Consider the following 9,521-nt stretch of genomic DNA (forward strand, 5'->3'; position numbering starts at 1 on the left):
GCCGCAAGCAGCGCCACCGGGCGCCTTTTTGGATGCGTGAGGAAAAAAAAGGCATAAAATTACTCTCTGACGCAACCGAAAGGTGCCTCAAGTGCGTAAAGTACAATTTCACGTTATACATGTTTGTTTTTAAGCAAAATGAGTCTACTTTCGAGGATTTCTTGTCATACCAGTGGATTGAACCACATCGCCGTTGGGTGACGCTAGCGGTCATTCTTTCACGATTTTCAACATCGAATTAAAAATATAATTCCTTTTTTGTGGGGCAAAAGCATGCTCGTTGCCGCCGATGTGACGAACGATCTTCTCATTTTCACCACAATCAGAAAAATTTTTCCGAGCGGTAGACACTCTCTTTAATTTCTTGATTACTAGAGTACTGCTATTGATAATATTGACGTTTTAGACGTTCTCAAACATTGACCTTTCACTCTGACGTAAATTTTTATTTGCCTTTAGTGCCCATTTAAACCACCCTCTCTTTGCTCAATTCAGATATTTTGACGGCTGGCGCGATTCTAAAATTCTGCCACGCAATATTAGGGTAAGGCGGGGCAAAATGAGACCCGGGGCAAAACGCGACATTTGGCTTTGTCGCCCTCTGTAGCTAATACAAAAAGTACCTTTTCTTCGTTTCTCTATTTCAGCGATAGGTGCCGGTAGTTTTCGACGTTTTTGTGTAAAAGTTGATGATCGTTCACAGCGTTCACGCGGGAAAAATTGCGCGGCTGATGTCAGCAATGTCAGTGTGTTCGCGACCCGCCGAAAAGGGGCGTAATTCTGCTCGTCCAAATTTTCTGATGCGTGCATGAAGCTACGCCGGCATCAGTCCAACAACGCAAGTATTTAAGTTGTTGGCTTCATGCCCCCAAAAGTTTAGTTCATTCGGTGCCATGGGCCAAAGGGAAACTATTTTTTGAATATGGACATGTGAGAGTGGCAAAACGCGACAAAAAGGCATTGAATTGCCTTAGAGAGTGTCTTATTAAGTTAACCATTTATTTACGCTCATTATGTATAATATTCTTTTGTTTAGGATAGTGCGGACGTGCACCAGGATATCATCTAGAGCTGCCTGGGTAGAAAACGACTTGAAGAATGAACTGAATGTTGTTCGAGAGTTTTGGAGTAACACAGCGCCGGGTTCTGTATTGATTCAATGCGTGGAGTGCAAAGACTGTGCTCATGAAGACAGCGTGACGGCCCACGGAGTGAATTTCATGTGCTGTACTGTAAGAACTGAAGGGATGAAATTTTTCACACCGTCTCGTTTCGCCCCACGCAGCGTCTCGCTTTGCCCCGCAGATTGGGGTAAAGTGAGACATCTGGTGCATTTTGTTTCTTTTTAAAATAAACTTTTTTCTTTTTAAATAAACTTTTGTTCTTTTTTATTGTTTTCTTTTTTTGTGTTCTTGTTTTTTTTTCGTGTTTCTAATATGCTTTCAATATGCTATCAATACAATATCGCTGGGAGGTCCCCCTGACAGTGTTTACTTCGGGACCTCCTTCTGTAATACTTATGAACCATGTCACGTGTATTTTTGTGATGTTAGAATAAACTTCAAACTTCAACAGTCCCAACATCGCCATATTTATGTAGCACATACCTCGTACCCAAAAGAAAGTTCCGGCGTTGATGTTTTATGGTAACAAGGGAAATAAAAAGTAATATTCACTATTTTCACATTTTTGTCGCATTTTGCACCCCCTTACCCTACATGTGTTAAGGCGACCCCTCCCAATACATGACATTCTTATAGCGTTTTTTTACGAAGTAGTTTCAAGCTCTGGTGTGGCTTCTTGGTTGAACAGCAGCTTGTCATGCATAAGGCCTTGGTTCGATTCTCAGACGGTCCGAAGTTTTTTTATTATTTACTCATTTGCATCTAGCTCGAATTTTAGCTCACGGACAACGACGCCGCCGCCAAAGCCAACACCGACACCGGAATTTCTGTGAATCGAGCTCTTTAACGCTGTCGCGTTAACATTGGGGCAGCTCCGTACTATGGTGCGAAGACTGAGGAAACAGCGGCGCTGGTTGCATTACCCTCCTCCTTTCCCTCCTCTTCAACTTCTCTTGCCTTTCCCGCTCCTTACTTTACTATAATATACAAGTATATTCTATGCTTTACACTCTGCCGTCCTCCTTACCCTCAAATCACTCCTCCTCATCCTCACTTTTCTTTCTCACCCCTTGCTATACTCTTCCATACATTGTTATGCTATGATTACCCTCTCCCCTCATCCTTTCTCCCCTCCTCACCCCCACATATCACTCCTCCTCACAATCACATCCCTTTCCGGCCTACTTGCTATATCATACTATAGATGGCTACGCAATGCCTTACCCTCTCAGAAGATCTTCTGTAGGGATTAGTTAGAACATAATGGATGGAAAAGTCAGCGATTCAAAGTTCACAAAGAAGGCAGACACGAACGATGAGACGAAGCGCATCCAGCAACTGATTTAAAAGTAGACAAGTAGGGGTGGGTAAAAACATAAAAGGATAGGGCACTGCTGGCAAACCGCGCATGGGCAAACGTGAATGCTAACAATTGTAAAAACCCTCGCATTTTTCTTGGAAATTTACGTTACCAAAATGCCATATCAGAGTCCAAGAAGAAAGATGTACGGCGACCGAAATCTGTTTCACTAGAAATGCAACTTGCTTGTCTTTAAGTGCAACGGACGGAGAGCTCACGCATGCGCCAAACTGTCCCGACGGCATAGCGTACGCTTCTACAATTGTCTTTTCTTTAATTCGGTTCCTGCTGTGTCAACATAGTTTTGGCACTGAAATTCGGGTTACGCTTACAGGCAGATCAGTGCTGAGCATGATTCCCCTCGATTGCAACTCTATTACACATATTCTTTTGTTCCTGTAGCCTTTCGTTGAGGCACCTGCCCGTCTGTCTAATGTATAATGAGCCGCAGGACAGAGGAATCCTATAAACTGTATACTTTTTCCTTCCACTCAACAAATCACTTGACACGTTTGACGTTACATGTTGCATCTCGGGCGTCTTCACCGGTGCTCTACATGTTAAGTTTAGACACAAACCTATCGATTTTTCGGGTGCCGAGAATATCATTGGCTCATCGCGCCGGGAAGCCATTATTTTTAATCTGTGCGTTATTGTGTGCAAGAACGGCAACACAACCACCGGATTCCTGTTTCTTTTCTATCACGAAAGTGTTTTATGCCGGGGTCCACTGAGACTTTCATGACGTATTTCCGTCACTGAAATACGTCAGCAAAATGAAGGCCATGAAATGGCAAAAAGAAAAACTGTCACGAAGTTTTGATGGCAGGAGTCGAACCCATGACCTCTCGGTCTGCGACGATGGCTGGCGGGAGTTTAGCCCGCTGAGCTACCGCCAAACAAATAACGGAGGTTACATGAACGCGCCCTTTATCTTTCACACTTTCCTCTCTCAGTGCTCTTGGATGGATGCTATGGGCGTCCTCTATAATATAACGGGTCGGTGAGATGTGTGCCACCAGATTAAAAAAAAAAAAAACGCGCCGTTTTTTCCATTGTAAACTGGAATGGTGCGTTTACACTGGAAATGTAATTTCTTCAACGCTTTAAACACCGCGGGGTGGCTTTAGCCCGAGCCTCGCTCATAGCATGCATCCATATCGAAAAATAGCTCTCCGACGCTCGCCTGGCTGTCGCAACGCCTTCCCCGCTCGCCCTGTGCGAATTAACGGCCAAGATAGAAGACACGATGCGCGTAGCGCTCCTCTTCTCGTTTCACGACGTTTTGAAGGAGTGCATATCAAGTTTCAGTGTTTATTATGTGCCCGTTGATGTTATATATGCACGGGATTCACCATATGCGGTGTCCACATATATGTTAAGAACTTCAGCTGCAGCAAGGGTTAAATCATGATCATGGGCGTTAGTCGTAGGTGCGGTGATGTGCCACTAGGTGTCAACGTGAGTGCGTCCACATCAAGCGGTGCTATGTCTCCCAAACAACAGTAGACATTGTACAAGCTCTCGCATACCAATGCACTATAAACAATCAACTGCTACTGTGACGACACGTTTCACTTTCGTGTTATACCGATTCCTATGACAGAGGGATCAGCCATCTTTTTCTTTAGCTTTACCGGATTGTTTCTATAGCTTTACCGGAAACACGCGAACTTACGCAGCTGTTCAGTGTGTTGATGCTTTTGCTGATGATGATGCTTAAATATGTCTCAGCGCTTTGTAACGGGTGGGCCTTTAAAACACCCACTCATCGTGTAATTCACATGTTTTGACGCCTGGCGCGATTCTACGCGTCTGCCACGCAATATTGCATGCGTTAAGGAGACTCCTTCCACTACATGACATTCATATAGTGTTCTTTTTTTTCGAAGCAGTAGAACACGTGGTAGAACACGTGCTTCCCACGCTGACGGCTTGGGTTCGGTTCTCACTTGAACCCGAAGATTTTAATTATTTATTTTATTTGCATCTTTCTCGATTATTCATGTAGTGTTCTTTTTTTGTCGAAGACGTTTCAAGAAATAGCGTGGCTCTGCGGTAGATTAGCTGTTTGTATCAGACGGCCTCGGTTCGATTCTCACTCGAACCCGAAGTTTTTTATTATTTATTTTATTTGCGTATTTCTCGATTTTTCGGTCACAGACAAGATGCATCATTTTTCGCTCACAACCAGCGACGCCGTCACCGACGCTGACACCGGAATTTCTGCGAAACGAACGCTTTAACGCTGTTGCGTTAAAGTCCTGATACCATGAGAATAAATTGCTTGACTCGTATCCCACGAAGTAAAATGCACTCCATTGAAATATTTCACGTGCAACAGCAGCGCCAGAAGACAGCCTAGGGAGCAGAAGCAAGATCGGAGAGGCGGAATAAACATCCGCCGTGGTAACTGGAATACCTCATCGCGAAGCAATAGCGTCCGTAATCTGGAAAAGTTCACATGCGCATAGCATGCGCATGTGAACTTTTCCAGATTAAGTACGGACTAACTTATGCTTGCAATAGAACATTCCCAAGCCTAATTTCGGCGAAGCTTAGTGTGTGACACTCCCGCGTTAACGACGAAGCATAAATGTGTGGTTGTGTTCAACGGGTCGTGTCTTTTTGCCCCTCCGTGACCCATGTCGGCGACTTTGGACTAATAAATGTTAGTACTGCCCTCTGAATTTTGTGAAGTGCTTATTGGTAGTATCGCATGACTGAATTTGTGAAGATGAGGGACAGCGTTGTCAAAGGCACTGAATAGGTGTGCTATAGAGATTGTCTGAACAGGAAAAACTCAAGGGTTCCTTATGCAATCGCCTAAGACGACTCGAAGGCGAAAGCCATTTTCTTGTTCTTTTATTCTCGGTCGACGTGCTGATCCTCCCCTCCACCGTAACATTCAAAAGCTTTCCGAACTTAAAGGTAGGCTGAAGCACTTAAAAAAAATGACCTTGGAGTGTGTAATCATAGTTTGATCCCTGCTGCATTCGAAAACCAATGTAATAATTCACAGAAGTGAATGCAAATAGCATTCCTTGGCAAAAACCGCGGCTGCAGCCGCAGGGCTTCTTGAGATGCTGAGTGAACGCGGTGACGTCATATTCGGCGTGCCGCGTCATCGGCAGCATCAGCACAGTTAAAGAAAGCATGGCCTTACGATCAGTTCCACTAACGCGCGCAGCCGGAACTAGTCACGGAGGCCACGGTTTAAGATACGACAGTGCTGCGCGCCTCCGCCAAAGCTACCGACGCTGACGTAGTTCCGGTTAGTTTCGGCGCGTTCGCGTGGGCGGAGCGAGACGAACTTTTCTTTTGCGTATTTTAAAGCTCCTGCTGCCAAAACAACGGAAAAAATTACGCCATCGTCGACAATAATGTTGGTCCTTTTTAACAACAATGTTTTACCGAATTCTAAAACCTCTACAGCTTCCTTTAAAGGTGGCTTTGAACATGCCTCCAGGATCGAAGGCATTGCAAGCTTTCTGCTCCTGACAAGGTTTTGCAGTGCCTCCGTGATTGACCCGCCTTGACCAAGCAATGATGTCCTTCGATGTCGCCGCTACGATGTCTCAAAATCTGACGATCTGTGACGTCATGATGACGTCACAGAATGACGTCATGTTACACTTAGGTCATGTGACTTTTGGTACGCCGACTGCACGTACACGCACGTACACAGGCACGCGCATATCCACGTGAGTATCACGTGACTCTAGACCCTCAATTACTTTTTTTGCATCCTTCGACGCCGTCGCCGGTCTCGCGAAGTATCGTCACATGTCGCCAAATCTCGAAGACGCCGGCAGTCAATTTTCGCGTTTGATGAGACACCTAAGGCTTTCGCCTTAGTAAGGGCCTCATACCAGTTGGCTGATGTTTCTATGGGCGGTGTATTCGTCAGGTGCATCATAAGCGCGGCATAAAAGTCATGTCGTACATGATATGCATGTCCCAATTTGCATGTTACGACCTGTCGTTTATGTTCTTTATACAATCATGTCATGCCATATCAATATTGGTATATATCCAATGAATGAAACGGCCGCCAACGCACCATGAACGTAGCATGTAAATCATGCCGTACATGGCATACATATCATGATTTTAATGTTATTACTTCTAATTTATGTTCGGCATATAGTCACGTCGCACCATACAAGTTTTGGTATCTATCAACTAGCGAAACGGTTGCGAGCGCACCCTGAGCGTGGAATGTTGGTCATGCCGTATATGACATGCATTTTATGATTTTGATATTACCACCTGTCATTTATGTTCATCACGCCATACGAATTTTGGCACATATTCATTTAATGACACGGCCGCGAGCGCCCCAACGCCGTGTCTTGTAAATCATGCTGTACATGACATGTATATCATGACTTGCGCGTTACGACCAGTCAATTATGTTCGTCATACACTCTTGTTACGCCTTACCAATTTTGGTATACATTAATTTAACGAAACGGCAGCGAGAGGACAAGACCGTGGCATGTAAATGATACTGTTCATGATATGCATGTCAAGATTTTGACCTTATGACCTGTCATTTATGTTCGTCATGCAGTCACGTGATGCCACACCAATTTTGGTGCACATCCCGTTAACGAAACGGTCAAGAGAGCACAAAGTCGTAGGCGGCTTGATAGATAGATAGATAGATAGATAGATAGATAGATAGATAGATAGATAGATAGATAGATAGATAGATAGATAGATAGATAGATAGATAGATAGATAGATAGATAGATAGATAGATAGATAGATAGATAGATAGATAGATAGATAGATAGATAGATAGATAGATAGATAGATAGATAGATAGATAGATAGATAGATAGATAGATAGATAGATAGATAGATAGATAGATAGATAGATAGATAGATAGATAGATAGATAGATAGATAGATAGATAGATAGATAGATAGATAGATAGATAGATAGATAGATAGATAGATACCATGATGAGGATGACCATGATTACTAAATAAATATAGATGTCAGTGCTATTATTAAAACGCTACATCGCCATTTCGGATACTTTTCGTTTGACAGCACTTAACACTAGGTTGCATATAATTAATTGATAGTAATTAATCTTGATTACTAATCAACGATAAAAATGACCAGTAGAAATCCATTATATGAAATTATAATCTATCGTCTTATCGTATGATAAGACGAAATTTATGAGCTTGCGCTCATAAATTTCAAATAAATTGTTAGATTATTTATTATTATTTATTACTATTACCAATTTCCTATACGTCAGCGTGATAATGTGCATCACATCTGCAGACTTTTTCTGGGTTTTAACGTGATCAACATGCACGACAGGCATTTTTTTAGCCCTGTAGGGCTGCTTTCCCGCAGTAGGATTTAGAAAAACTCTTCGGGGAAAAAATCCAGCCAGCGCAATCATACCAAACTGCAAGCACATGGAAAGGTTGTCGTACTGTACATGCCACTAGAGTGCAATGAGCGAATAAATGATCGTTGCGCTACAATTACCTTTTGAAAAATCACCCCATGCATTTTCAACGGATCCAAGAAAGTGTCTCGGGAAAAACATCCAGCCGGCGAATTCAAACTAATCGCGATGTACTGCATAAGAACGTTGTCAGCGTTAAGTCCCTTAAGTGCAATTTCCGAAAATTAAGGCATTCTTCAGTAATCAATTTTTAAAGAACGCTCTCCATAGCGTTACGCCGAGCTCTTCCCCTTAGGGTCGACTTTGCCGCAGTACTCTATGTCCCAGATTGCTGGACATGGATACCTAACAGGGAAACAAACTCTCAGAACCGTCGTCCATATTTGAGTCATTTTGGAGGTAGATATGTCGTTGGAATCCTGGCGCAAAATCCCCTTCAGAAATGACCCCATTTATAAAATATGGGAAAGGTCTTTCACATGGCAACGCTAGCTGGAATTTTGTACAAACTATTCCTACCCGCCCCCCACTCTTACCTTCGTCACTGTGCCCTGGCCCTTGCGGGAGTAAATTTACGTGACTGCGGCTCGTAAGCTGAGGTGAGTTTGAGACCCCTGGCATAAACAGTGAAGGTGCAGTTAGCAAATAAGCGCGTCATACATTTGCTATTTGGTCAGTCGTTGAAAATGAAAGGTTATACGGTAAAAGGTCGCTAATTCGCACCCCGTTAATTCGGCAAATCGGATAATTCGGACGTGTTCTCTGGTCCTGGCAAGCTTATGCATTGTTTAATTGTGTCGAACTCTCGTTAATTCGGTCATATTTGACCGCAACCCGGTTAATTCGGACGATCCTCGGAGCGCGCCAAGCACGAAGCGCCACAAATGCTCGACTCACAGGAGGGAAAACGGCGTTCGTGAACAACTCAAACGGCTGCGGTCCTTCATAAAGGCGTGATCGCGATCTACGATCTAGCCATTAATGTTTACTGCATGTTTACACCCACGAGGCTGCATGTTTACACCCACGAGGAGACGTAGAGGGGGTCGAAACCACCCTGTTAGCTCGGGTCCGTGGTGTCGCTACCTACCAAACGCCTGTAGAAGCAGACGCCCCTGCCGGGTCCCTTACTTTCGTAACGCGGAATGTATTCGGTAAGCATAAATGCTTAGTTATAAGCGAAACTTGAAAGATTGCCGTCATAGCATGAAATACACAACACTGACGCAGCGGGATACGCTCCAGAACTCATTCGTGCTACAACCGAAAGATGCTTTTAACTTCCTGTTATTGCAACAGCGCAAAACACATTCCCCCCTTCACAAATGGTACGGTGCGGGAGTTTCAAATGGTCAAGGTGAGATAGAAACATCTTCCAAGAATAAATGTTACATAAAACGTAACTCCGAATATAGTATATCGATCAGCTGCATCATAGAAACCAGCAACCTAAATTCATTCCATGACCAATCATGTGCGTTGCTAGCCTTTATGTAGTACTTTCTATGTTGGACCCGCTACTAGCCAGGTAGGCTATTGGTCCAAGTATATTGTACGCATTCTCCGTAATTGCGCCTAAATAAAACACATTTTGAT

The sequence above is a fragment of the Rhipicephalus sanguineus genome, chromosome 9 (assembly GCF_013339695.2).
Source record: "Rhipicephalus sanguineus isolate Rsan-2018 chromosome 9, BIME_Rsan_1.4, whole genome shotgun sequence".
NCBI lineage: Eukaryota > Metazoa > Arthropoda > Arachnida > Ixodida > Ixodidae > Rhipicephalus > Rhipicephalus sanguineus.